Here is a 13,283-nt window from a genome sequence, read left to right as displayed (position 1 = left end):
ATTGATTCAAGAGATGGCTGTATATAATTAGAATGACATTGATGTGCAAAATTGGAAAAACTTCCTTTTAAAATATTTTTTCATAGACTACATGTTTAAACACCACACATCGTGGTTAGTATTGGCCTACACGATCTGTCATCTCTAAGTGTTGTGAGCCCTTGCTAGTGGAAGCTCTTTACATCAGACTGTTGAGTTGCTGGTAAAATACCTAACTATGAGCTTTATTGAATTGCCTATGATGTATAAATATCTGTAGCATTGAGTATTGAAAAGATCTATTCCAGCATGCAGTGGACAAGGTGTAAATTTTAGGATTGATTCTATGGGGTAGTGTCTTCTTTGGTTGTTCGAGTTACTAGGTCAGGAATCTGGGGAGGATGGCCTTATGTGAAAAGCCTAATGACCTAATATAGCTATAGCAGTCTTGCACACTGCAATATTTAATTTATAGTGCTGAGTAATTCAAATCATTGGCTCCATTTTAGGGAGATGAAATGCCACTAGGTACTATGAACAGAGATAGTGAGACGCAAAGTGACTTCTAGCAAAATCTTGCAGAAGCTGGGCAGTTTATATGACACTATTACCACAACCCTGCTGTTTGTTCTTTGGTGTATAGATGCCATGTTGTCTATGTTGGGATCTTCTAATTTGCATTTCCTGTTGCCTCAGTGTGCAAATATATCCCCATTGTCTTTGATTAACCATGTTTAATTTACATTTAGAGACAGGGAGACAATCACCTCCCCTACTGTCCAGAGGAAAACCCGTTTTCCCTTTGTTTGGTTTCAGACTTTAAAGCATAATAATTTATCCTATAGTGTTAATACATACATTTCACAATGATATTAGTGACCAGTGTATTATAAGTTTTCATTTGATACTTTACCTGACATTCTTTTGGCTAAAGGCCAGGACAGCAATATGTTGGGTGTAGTATATTTGTCAGGTCTGACAGGAGTTGCTGTTACATGAAAGTGAATCTTTTGCTAGTAGGTCTCGAGGGGTTACCAGAGTCAGACCATCTCCACTTTCTTTTGGGAAGCTAGTGCCAGACTTGGGATTGTGGCTGCTCTCTCTATAGTTTCCTATCTTGCATTCTCCCTCCTTCCCTCCTCCCCTCCTCCAATATTAAAGAGCTAGCCACAATCAAATGTATGCAGCTAAACTGAAAGCACATATTAAATCTCACTATTATTGATTTTGCCAGAATGCCTTTCTACAGTGAGACAATGATCTGGACAACTACTGTGCTTTGATGTTTATAACCTGGGAGATTTTGTTAAGTCTGCAATGTCCATCAAAATAACATTCCTACCCATTCTAAAATTAAATCAGTCACTTATATTAATTTAGCAGCTTCTCAGAATGTCCCCATTGGTTACCCCCATGAAAAAGTGGCCTCAGACAAATACAGTAGGGCCAGGTAAAACAAAACTGGTGCAAGTTATGCACATGTATTTTTCCCAGCAAGGTGTCCATACTGCAGCGGGCGTAGCCATAGTCGCTGCCAGTTACTACAAATGGTTTTTTCTTCACAACAATATGGCATTCGATCCATCTTCTTGGGCAGCACTTGCAGTATAAATATACAGATGTGCAAACAAATGCAGCACTTAAAACTACCAGAAGTAAAAGAGATGAATATTCACTTGTTCCTATTTTTGCATCCATTTTTGTTATGTTTACTTTTAACTGAAATACTAGCTCTCCACCAGAAGAAAATTAAAAATAAAACTTTTGGCTGTTAAATTTCAGATTCTGCTTTTCAGGAGCCAAAGGCATCAGTTACTGAGGCAGCAAAAAGTCTTACATAATACAAATAGTCAGACTCTTAAATACTACACAAAAAATATGTAAACCCACATACTCAGAGCCCAATGGGATAGAATGAAAAGCTTGTGTTAATAAGGACAGTGAGAAGATAGAGGATCATGCTTTCAGATTAATTATTGGTCAATTAATGACTATGTGATTGTGCTGTGACTGATGGAACTGACAGGACTAAGGGAAGTCACAGAGATGCTAGTAGGCATTGAACTTGAGGTAAGAAACAACAACTTTCTGTCAAAGCATAGGCATTCCTAGAGTTACATTTCCAATGGACTAAGAAGTCAGTCACAGGTCACTCCTTACAGTCTGCAAGGTGAATTAACAGAGTGAGCACAATTATACTTGTTTGACACTAGAGCAGAGTTTGCAAGCCACAGTAGGTCTTTTCAGCTGTGAAAACTCCCAGATGGTCTATGTACATTCTTCAGCATCAGTGCTTTATTTTATTATATGCCATAAGCTTTACTGTATTTATTACGTGCCATAAACTCAAATACCCATTTTGTTAGAGCTTCAAAAACAACAGGCAGGGAAGTGTTTTGTGTTCCTCTGATCAGTTTTAAAATACTGTATAGTATGACCATGACCTGAGAGGGACACACTACAGGAAGTCTGTGTGAGAGCAATATCCAAAGCCAGTACTTACAGTTTTCTGTATGCCTTTGCAGGGCAATGAAAGCTTTCCCTTGATATCCTGTTGCATGTCAGTTTCGGGCCTGGTTCTGAAATTGTCCCATATTGACTCTGTTTGATGGGATCTGCTTATACTTGGGTTCTCCAAAGAAAAATAAGCTGGAACACGGAATGTTATGGTCTATCTCTTAAAGTTGGCTTGGCTGCTCTCATATCAGACACATTAGCAAGGTCCATAATAGATAAGAGCTTTGGATACTTCCCTATAAATTGCACTGATGCTTTACAGGAAAAGTGGAATGAAATATTACCATTTATGCACTCAAGGGAGCTGGGTGCTTTTGCAATCCCTTTAGGGCAGGTATTCAAAGAACTCTGCCTTCCTGCTTCTTGAAAAATATCAGTTAAATGTCAGAAGAGAATGCCCATGTCACCAGCAAAGGAGTGGTGATAGACTCCCTAGCACCCTAGCCAAGGGCTTTTCTGTGTGTGGTCCCTGCCACCCCCAAACACTGCAATCAGGGGGTGTGCAGGCCACAGAAGCAGGCCCATATATGGGTTTGCCTAAAGCTCCAGACTGCCTTAATCCAGCCATAGCCAATCTCTAGGAATTACCTTCAACTGTCAGTTTGCACCTGAATCTCCAGAAAAGCACTGCACTGCAGGTTACTCCTTTCATATTTCCTCTACACCAGAGGATCTCAACCTTTTTCTTTCTGAGCCCCCTCTCCCCCCCATCCTCCCAACATAAAACTCCACGTCCTGTTTGTGCCACAACTGATTTTCTGCATATAGAAGCCAGGCCCAGCGTTAGGGGGTAGCAAGCAGTGGAATTGCCCAGGGCCCCATGCCACAGTGGGCCCTGTGAAGCTAAGTTGCTCAAGCTTCAGCTTTAACCAGGTGGTGGGGTTCAAGGCCCCAGGCTTCAGCCCCATGCAGTGGGGCTTTGGCTTTCTGCCCTGGGCATCCACAAGTCTAATGCCAGTCCTGCTTGACAGACTCCCTGAAACCTGTTTGTGGCCCCTCAAGGGGCCCTGGACCCATGATTGAGAACCATTGCTCTACACTACCTACATGCAGACAATGAAGCTTTCTCCACCTCATATTAGGCTAAGAGGAGGGGCTCGGTTGTTCTGCACATACTTCCTTTCTTTTTCTCCTATTTTAGCATCATCAGGGGATGCTCACAGGACATTCGTTATGTTCACAGTACACAAACAGAAGTTAGATAAAAACATAAAAATAATTTTGCTGGACAGTTGCAACATAACATTACACCTTGAAATCCAGAATTTTAACACACAAGAACCAAAAAACAGAGACACACAAATCGGGCTTCTCCCTAAGGCAGAGAGGCACAATTCAACTCACCTGGTTCTAGGCAGGCTTTTTTTTTGCAGATAGACTAATGCTCAACCACACTGTACATTTCCTTATAGAGACCCCTAGCCTGCAAGATGGGCCAGGAAAAAACACATAGCTTTTAACATGACAGCTTACAATTATAGCACAATTTTCAATATGTTGCCCTGGATTTGAGGGGTGTGTATACCCCAGAATGTGATCAAGTTAATTGCAACCATATTATGTGCATTCAGCCACCCTGAAGTGATGAAATAGAACACCACATAGTTAAGGGTTAATTTGGAGATAGGCTTTCAGAAGCATGGTCATATCTAGCTGACAGTTTCTGCTAATCAGAATGAGAGGAGGGGACAAACAAGCAAACAATTGAGACTGAAAACCTTGGTGGTTGGAAAACCTTGAGTCTAGACGCCTCTGATATTAAAAGTTTATTGAAAGCTAGAAAAGTGACAATGTAATAGTAATAGTCAATATAATAGTCACTCTATTTTGACCTATGCATTTTGTAGAAGTTATAAAAGATTAGCTAATACAGTGTACTTTGGAGCAGTCCTCTGAAGCCATCTTGAGAGACATTTTTCCTGACACTCTTTCTCCACAATGGGTGAGCAACTGGCCATTGCAAACCTGCTGTTAAGTACTCAAAACCATTCCAGATGTTAGATAAATATCTGGGATGTTCTAAACCTGTTGCTTATGTTTGTGTGTGCTTAAATCTAATAAACTGCAGTGTTAGACAAGAGCATGCTTACTTGGATGAATCTTATCATACAGAATTGCTGTGTTCCTATTGATTTATTCCTTACACCACCTGGAGTGAAATAGTTAAGTTGCACCTGTTGGGGGTTCTGAAAACTCTGGGTAACAAATACACTGCACCATTCCCCTGCAAAGGGTCTTCAGGGTTTGGGGTTGAGTAACCATCAACCCGTTATCCGTACTCAATGCTGCCTGCTACAACTGCAGCTGATGACAGTAACAACACTGACAGCCGTGCTTTTCCTCTGTTCTCTTTTTCCCCCTCAGTGCTCTAGCTCCCCCTTATACACATTTTTCTTATTTTCCTAAGCTCCTTCCTCAGCTTCTATAGATTTCTCCCTCTTTCACACCTGAAAAGAAATTGAGGAATGCTGGGATTAATAAACAGGGTTCTGTCACTATTATCCACATATTACAGATATAAACACAAGGAGGGGTTAAGAGACTTGCCCAAGGTCACACATAAGAAATCTGAGGCAATGTAGGGACAAGAACCAATGTGTGCTGACTCGCAGCGCATGTTTTAAATAGGAGACAGTCACGTTTTGCTGTTTTAATGAAGTAAATGCAAGATTAAGCATGCAGACACAAACTGGTATGAATCTTATCTGAAGCAGGAGTAGCACAGGGAGAAATATATTCTGTAGGTGGAAAAACCAGCTGTACTGGTTTTTAAAACTACTTTTTCAGAGTTGGAAAACAAGGGGTAAATTGTCATAGCCAGAATCCTCTGGCTGTTAAACATAAATATTTTGATTTAAGAAGAAGAATTCAGATAAATGTTATAAGAGTCTCATTAATCACTGAAACCACTGCTATGCAGCAATCCATAGTGAAACGAAAGCCACCAAAATCAAAGTCCACAAATGCCAATGGCCCAGCTATTAAATAGAATGCTAGGGTATTTTCAGGCCCTGAAAGGAAATAATAAAACTTTATCTTGTTTATAAGTCGAAAAGTTTCTCTTTCTCCTGCTTCACTCTTCTGTGTGTGATCCAAGCCAGACCATGCACTTTAACATCCACTGCATTAAAATGCACTGTAGAATCCCTTAGATTGACTGACTGTGTATGAATTGGGGTTCTTTTGAAAAAGCTGTAGGTTTACTATAACATAAATAATTATAAATATCCTTTTTAAAGTTTTCCACTCTGTTTGAAATAGTTGGTAGAAAATATACATGAGCTAGTCTGCTTTAAAGCCTGGGATGGTGAAACTGCTCTAACACCAAGGCATTTCTGTTGAAAGTCTGCTCCGTTACTACCACATACTGCTGAGGTAGGATGATGCTTCAATCAGCACATTAAATCATGAATGGGCACAGCAGGCTTAAGAGTAGTTTTTTTTTCTAAGCTGCTGAAGAAGATGGAAGAAATAAGAGTCCAAGCAATCTCAAACCCATTGAACCATGCTATGTGCTACTGTAATAATGCCCTGCATGCTTCTGCTGTAGTGGAGACAGCGAGCATATGTTATTCTCTGTCTTTGTTTCACATGTTTCATCAACTATTCGTCTCTATCCTATTGTCATGAGCCAGCAACTCAGAGTGACTCAGACATTCTGGTATTGGAAAGTGCACACTTTGTAGTCACATTATTTAAACATGATTCCCAAGTAAAAAATACAGCTTCCCCAGTGTTATCCAGGGCCTAAGTTCTCCAGTCTTTGTCTGTCCCAATGATTTAGTCATAGAACTATCGTGTACAGGGATTCACCCTTCCATTCTCTGAGCTTATTCTTATAAGCTGATATCAATATGTGACAGCCGTATGGTGCCTGCCACCACAGTGGAACTAGATAAACTAGGAAAGAGCAGCTACAATTACGGTACATTAGAATGCAAGAAAATCCAGAGGTTAATTGAATCAAAGTGCAAAAGAAAGGAGGGCAGAGGGTGAGGGTAGGGATTTTGTCTAAAAACAGTCAGTTAATTATTTATTTTGTACATTTATAAGTCACAATAATGTCTGGCCATATTTTACATAATTAGATAAGAATCCCAACCTGTTGGCTGAAAACAGGGGACACCAGAATTTCTTTTAGTGGAACATTGAAACAGATGCATGTTATGGCAAGACCCACCATTTACAATGACCTCCTTCTGGAATCTTGGTGGTCCACCCTTGAAGTAGACAGTGAAAGCCTTCCTACTTCATGCAGGTGGGTCACAGAAAGACGTGTGTTCTGAGATAACTAGGATAAAGATTATTTAGGGCTTTGTTGAATTTCCAGGTGTTGAAATTCAATCAGAAAATAGGTAGCCACTTCAGATTAGGGAGCTCAGTTGCTGTTTGTACTGCACTACTTAAAAGGCAAACATCTGTCCTCTTCAGTAGCTGAGATGATTGGGATGGCCTCAGGTAGCCTTTAAAGAATGAAGGCATTAGGCATGGATAACTTTGGTTAGGTCCACATGTGAGGAGAAAGGATGCAATCTGTTGGCCAACTGGATGAGACTGTGATAGTGTGAGGACCTCATCACATTGGAGGTACTCCAATCTTCTGCAGGGTGGAAGGTAAGAATCAGGCCTGTCTACACTACAGAGTTAGATTGAAGGAATCCACCTTAATGTATGTGTCTACATTACTGGGTACTTTACATTGACCTAAGTCACCTCTGATGTCGACTTCTGTAATCTACTCTGCGAGAGGCATAGTTCTTAGTTCAATTTTCATGGGCTAACTGCGAGGTAGTGCAGATGCAGTGTTGTGTCATTCGATTTAATTGGCCTCCAGGTGGTGTCCCACAATGCTCATCCAGCAATGCCCCTCTGCCATGTACATTGGCCAACCGGACAGTCTCTACGTAAAAGGATAAATGGACACAAATCAGACATCAGGAAGTGTGCACATCTCTCTTCACATTGAGGAAGAGAGTGTATTTTTATAAGCTTGAGCTGTGCAGATTTTTCTATGCAGCATAAGACAGTATTTTTGGTTTATCTCCCAAAAAGTGGTGTGCACGTGAGTGCTGGAGGGAGTCCTCTCACACAGAGCTGACTTCAGTCTGTGTCTGCAGCGGGGTGTGGCTCTACCTGTGGGTGTGTGCGCGTGCGCTGCAAGAGGCCAGAGAGCCTAATTCAGCAAGGTAGGGAGATGGAACCCAGGCTGATTGAGCAGGGGAAGCTCCGTAAAATCCCAGTTCAGCAGGTGGCATCCCAGATGGGGGATCCAACCCATAACACTCTGTATTTACCCTTAGTGTAAATAAGAGCATATTTGATTGTATTGATTCAATTTCTTATGAAAACAATGAGGAGTCTGGCAGCACCTTAAAGACTAATGGATTTATTTGGGCATAAGCTTTCATGGGTAAAAAACCCACTTCTTCAGATCCAACTGAAATAAATCTGTCTTTAAGGTGCCATGGGACTCCTTGTTTTTGTGGATACAGACTAAAACAGCTACCCCTCTGATAATCAATTACTTATGAATCAGCTTTTTGAAAAATAAATCATTCAAAACTCTGTGGGGCTGATTGTCTTCTCACTGGCACTATTGTAAAGCAGCAGTAACTTCATGAAAGTTAATGGAATTACAAATATGAACCCACATTTGCTCACAGTTTTATCATTGTAAATCCAGAATAACTCCATGAGAGTAATCTGAGCATTCTGGATTTAAACAGGTGTGAATGAAAGCAGAATTTGGCCCATTGTGTTTATATGAGTAATAACATTTTAAGGCTCTCTCTCTGTAGAAAGTTCAGTGCTGTGTGTCGATTTTTTTCTCTTGAGCTGACTCGTGTTTCGCTTGCATGGATATCTGACATTGAGATTTACACAACCTTTTTTGTTTGCATTTGGATGCTGATCAAGATACTTGGAAGCTATGGTATTGTAAATTTAACGCATATGCCAAGCATAAAATGGTAATATAAAAATACAGCTGTTAATTAACTTTATGGCAAGGCTTCCACTATGGATAAAGGATAAAAATATTTAAATCAACTATTCTAATAAAAAGTGTAACTATAGGAATAGAACAAAAATTTAAAAAAACAATCTTATGGAAATGTGTGGCATAAAGAAGTGTAGAGTATATATGTTGTAGAGTTGTTTTGAGATTCAAGGTGAATGTGTTGGATTTGTTTTCAAAATGCTGCTACCAGATTTATCTTATAATGTTTCAAATTTCTTTACAGAAATTAGAGACATTGCACATAAATATCAAGATATTAAAAAGGCCTAAGTGTGGGACACTTTCTGCAGAAGGTGTGAAAAAGACAACATTCTGTTAGTGGTGTCTGGCATGATGTGATACAACTAAAATGAACCACAAAATTCTAGTTGCCACTTGTTCTCTTTTGCTTATCTTACTGTTCTTTAAAACTGGGAAAATCCACCTGGTTTAAGTTTCATATGTAGTCCAAACTTGTCTAGATTTGTATCATGCTCAGTGGAACTGGAGCCAGAGGGCTCATGCTCTCTGAAGGGATTGTAATCAAGGAGACACCAGCAGAACAGGAAGTATGGGCAGTTAGGCTGGAAGCATCTCAGCCACATGGGCAAAGAAGTGTGGGGAAGCAGCGAGACACTACACTGCTGTTTTTAGCAGTGTCGACAGGAGGGACACTGCTTGGTCACTACAGATGTGCATTCCAATGGGCATGCCCAGCACCAGAGAGGTTCCAGAGAAGACTCGCCCAAGCACAGAAAGGACTGCCTGGGTGAAATAATTACAGATGACATACTCGGTGTCAATGAAGGTCATAATGATACAAGAGCTGAACGAGACAATGATAGAAAAGCTTTTCTACCACAATGCAAGCACAAGAACAAAAACTAAACACAGAAAAAAAATGCAACTCAATCAGTATACAATCACATATTTTGGACATCTGCTCCCAGCTGAGAGACTGAAAGTGTCCTAGTTTCAGGAGTGAAGTAGACATACCAAACCCATGGAAAAAAAAAACACACAGAAGTTGGGCTTGTTTTTGGCTTAATTGGCTTGTGAGTTGCTTGTTGGCTAGTTTTTGGCTTGTGGCTTGTTTGGCTTGTAGCTTGTTGCTTCTTCTTTTTTTTTTTTATCAACTCCCGGCAAGCAGGAGCAAGGGGCAAGCAGGGTCAAGAGCGGGAGAGAGTCGGGGTGCACAGTGGGCCCTCCACAGCCCCAGACTGCATGGCCAGTGATCTAGTAACAGAGAGTTGGGGTTCTTAGGGATTGGCTTGTTTTGGCCTTGTTTTGAAATGGGATTAGCTTGATTTTTGGCTTATTGTGAAAGTCGGGGTGCTTATTTACTGGATGAAAGTTGGCAGCTGTGGAGTGAAGCTGATGGAAATCAAAGAGGCTACAGAACAGGACATCCAATTACAGGCAGTCAAGAGACTGATACCAGCAGTGTGGTCAGAAGACAAAGGCCAATTTCCATTAGGAGCATGACCATATTTTTAAGTTGAAGATGTGCAGAGGAATCATATTCTGAGGACACAGCTGTTGTCCCTGCCTCAGTAAAAAAAAATATCATGCACAAAAATATGCCTCACACCTGGGCATTGAGTATTTACTGGCCAGGAAAAAATACACAACTCCACTCCTTGTTGAAGGTTGTTACACCTGCCAGTAGCACGATAACTGTTAGCAGAAACAGATTCTTACCACACGACCATGGAAAAAGGTGGGAGTAGACTCATTTACCTTAAGTGAAAAGCAGTGCTTGATTACAGTGCACTACTATTCCAATTTTGGGGAGGTTGATGCCCTGCCTGATACAAGAACCAAATCAGTGGTTGGCAAATGGAGAGCCCACTTTGTGAGATACAGCATTCTGGACAAGGTATTCATTGACAACAGACCCCAGTTTGTCTCAGAAGAATTCATGGAATTTGCAAGCATATTGAAGTATGACCACCACACACCTCCCCTGTACATCGACAGAATAATGGCAAGATGGAATCCTCTGGGGAAACACCTAAAAGCAGGCCTGCACAGAGGTTTTTGGGGGCTAGGGCAAACTGAGGCCCCGGACCCTTCTGAAATTGAGGCCCACCCTCCTTGAAAATCAAGTGTGCAAAAACATAGGAAGCCCTTGGGGATGGAAAAGTTGAGAGGAAGCCTACCCTGCTCTCACCCTATAGTAGTGGCTCCTGTCCTGTGCGGCTGGGCCTGACTCCTTGCTCTGGGCGTTGTGACCTCGTACATAGAGCTGCAGCACCACTCCAGTTTGGCCCAGTTACCCCTCCATCATGATGCAGGAGCAGCTGAGACAAGCCTGAGTGGTGCTGTGACCCTTTGTGCCAGGTCACAATATGACTCAGTTTCAGGACCATCTCAAACAGGAGACCAAGGAAACTGCCCCTTGTTGCTCCCTGTTCCTTCACAGGCAGGTCCTGGCTGAGAGAATGTTACACAGGGGTTGTTTCTTCTGGTTACAACCCTTTGTTAGCATTTCTGGCACACAGGGACACCCCATAAGGGTGTCAAAACAGTCCAGTGCAAGCACTTATGGGACAAAGGACCAAAACCCTGCTACCAATGAGGGGAGTCCAGTTGTAGCCAGAAGAGCGGAGATACTGCTGAGAAGAAATGGCCAACCATCAGAAGCAGGCACTAGAGTACAACAGGTCAGCCAAGGACCTACTGGCAGTAGAGACAGTCAGTCACTCCAGCAGTTAGAGAGACACCAAAAGGACTAAAGCAGTGGCATCCAAGTCACACAAAGTGACTACACTAGAGGGACAAGTGATCCAAAAGAACAGGAGGCGCTTATGAGCCAGCAGACAACACCCAGAGCCTAAAGAGATATACATCTCATAACGGAACAGAGAGACAGACAGAAGACCATCTGGAGACCAACCCCAAAGGGAGGACAGAGACTCCAGAGAGAGAGAGAGAAAGTTTGTTAGACTTGGAGACAAGTATGACATTCTCCATGGGAACCCCAGGTTGTGAGGCATCCCACCATCACCTGCCCTTAGTGGGAGGAAGTCTTGTCTGTGTCTGCAGTGGATCAGCTCCTTGAAACCACCAGCCTCTGTCAGCATAAGCTCTAATTTCCAGGCGTCTGCAGATCTTGCTCTGTCTATGTACAAGTTGGGATATATACACACCAACCCCCAAGTCCTCAGAGCATTCTCAGCAATGTCCAGCCCCTTATCCACTGAATGCTTACAGAATAACCAGGTCTGCTGTTTCCAAAAGAATGGTACACACCAGCTTGTAAAATTCAGCTCAGGACCACACAGCTTAAAACACAGCACTTACATATATTTATAGTGATAACAAGAATAAATGTATTATCAAGGAAGAGAGATTCAAGTGATAATAAGCATATTGGAAACAAATGGTTATATATTAAACAAAAATCATAACACTTTCTAGAGACTACACTGAACTAGCAGCTTAACCCCCCTAAAGAGGGTTATCTCACCCAAAGTTCTTTTCAGCATTTTCAACCAAGCCTGGTTGAGATCCCACTTTAATGAAGAAAATTCACTGTTCATTTACTTCCTAGGTGAGGGATGACTGAGTGTCTTCTTTGCTCTTCAAATAAAAAAGAGTAAACTTTTGATGTGCACTTCTAGGTAGGGTTGTCCACCTTCCTCTCCCCATCCCACCCCCCCCCTTTTTTTTTCCTTCTTCCTGTTAGTTTCTTTCTTTGAACTTCTTACAATCCTCCATTTGCATTCAGTTCAGACTGGTGGGAAGACACTCACTGTGAATTATACAACACTTAATTTAAATGCAAAGAGCCAGCTAGATAAATATTTCTTGTCCAACAAGAAAAAAATTTCACCTTTGCTGGTGACCAGTCCCTAGACAGACCTTATAATTTTCAGTGCATATACATAATTCCTTACATAACATCTGTACATGTGTTTAGCAACAATATTGATGACCAGTGTGACACCAGCTTTTATCTGAGACTTCACATGACATTCTTTGGTGAACTAGAATGCACATACCAGAGTCAGGAGAGTCCTATAATTCCTATCTAGGAATTCAGAAAACCAAACTATTTCAGACTATGTAACCAGCCGAGTCTGTGGTAAAGACGAGGCTCCAACTTGGCTATGTGTTAATATCCTCTGTCGAAAGAGGCATAGAGTGGGTGTGTGGGCATCAGTTATTTGTTTTTGTGTTTATATTAAAATGTTTGTGAAATAAGGAAGATCTATCATGGTCAGTGTAACTGGAATCAGGAGCCCCATTTCCCTGGATGGATTGTTATCATAGGAACACCATCAGAAGAGAGAATGTGTGGTTAGGCTAAAAGCAAATCAGCAACATGGACAGAAAAGTCCACAGGGTTTAATAAAGCTCTACTTGTTCATCTTAACCTGCATCCAGCTGCACCCTTTGCAAACGAAAGAAATGTTTCACTTAAAGTATCCTTAGCCTTTGACAGGTTTCAGAGTAGCAGCTGTGTTAGTCTATATTCGCAAAAAGAAAAGGAGTACTTGTGGCATCTTAGAAACTAAAATTTATTTGAGCATAAACTTTCATGAGCTACAGAATGCATCCGGTGAAGTGAGCTGTAGCTCACGGAAGCTTATGCTCAAATAAATTTGTTAGTCTCTAAGGTGTCACAAGTACTCCTTTTCTCTTAGCCTTTGAGTTTTCCCATTTTGAACACTGCCTCCATTCATTCAACTATCTTTTCCCCCCAACAACAGACTCCAGTACTCCACTGCTTTTGTGGGGAAAATCAGACAATCTGTAGCTCCTCCATCCTCTGATTTCTTTG

The 13,283-nt window shown here is 41.4% G+C and overlaps 1 long non-coding RNA gene across 1 annotated transcript; it reads right to left on the bottom strand.

Moving 5' to 3' along the window:
- Positions 1 to 1,257: 1,257 nt before the first annotated feature.
- LOC122459425 lies at positions 1,258 to 3,919 on the bottom strand. Its single transcript, XR_006280125.1, has 3 exons — positions 3,841 to 3,919; positions 2,483 to 2,628; positions 1,258 to 2,142 (listed from the first exon to the last, which is right to left on the bottom strand). It is a non-coding gene; the product is annotated as an uncharacterized LOC122459425 (long non-coding RNA).
- Between the last annotated feature and the right edge of the window lie 9,364 nt (positions 3,920 to 13,283).

Source organism: Dermochelys coriacea, chromosome 3 (genome assembly GCF_009764565.3).
Source record: "Dermochelys coriacea isolate rDerCor1 chromosome 3, rDerCor1.pri.v4, whole genome shotgun sequence".
Classification (NCBI taxonomy): Eukaryota; Metazoa; Chordata; order Testudines; family Dermochelyidae; genus Dermochelys; species Dermochelys coriacea.
This window is presented reverse-complemented; position numbering and strand designations above follow the sequence as displayed.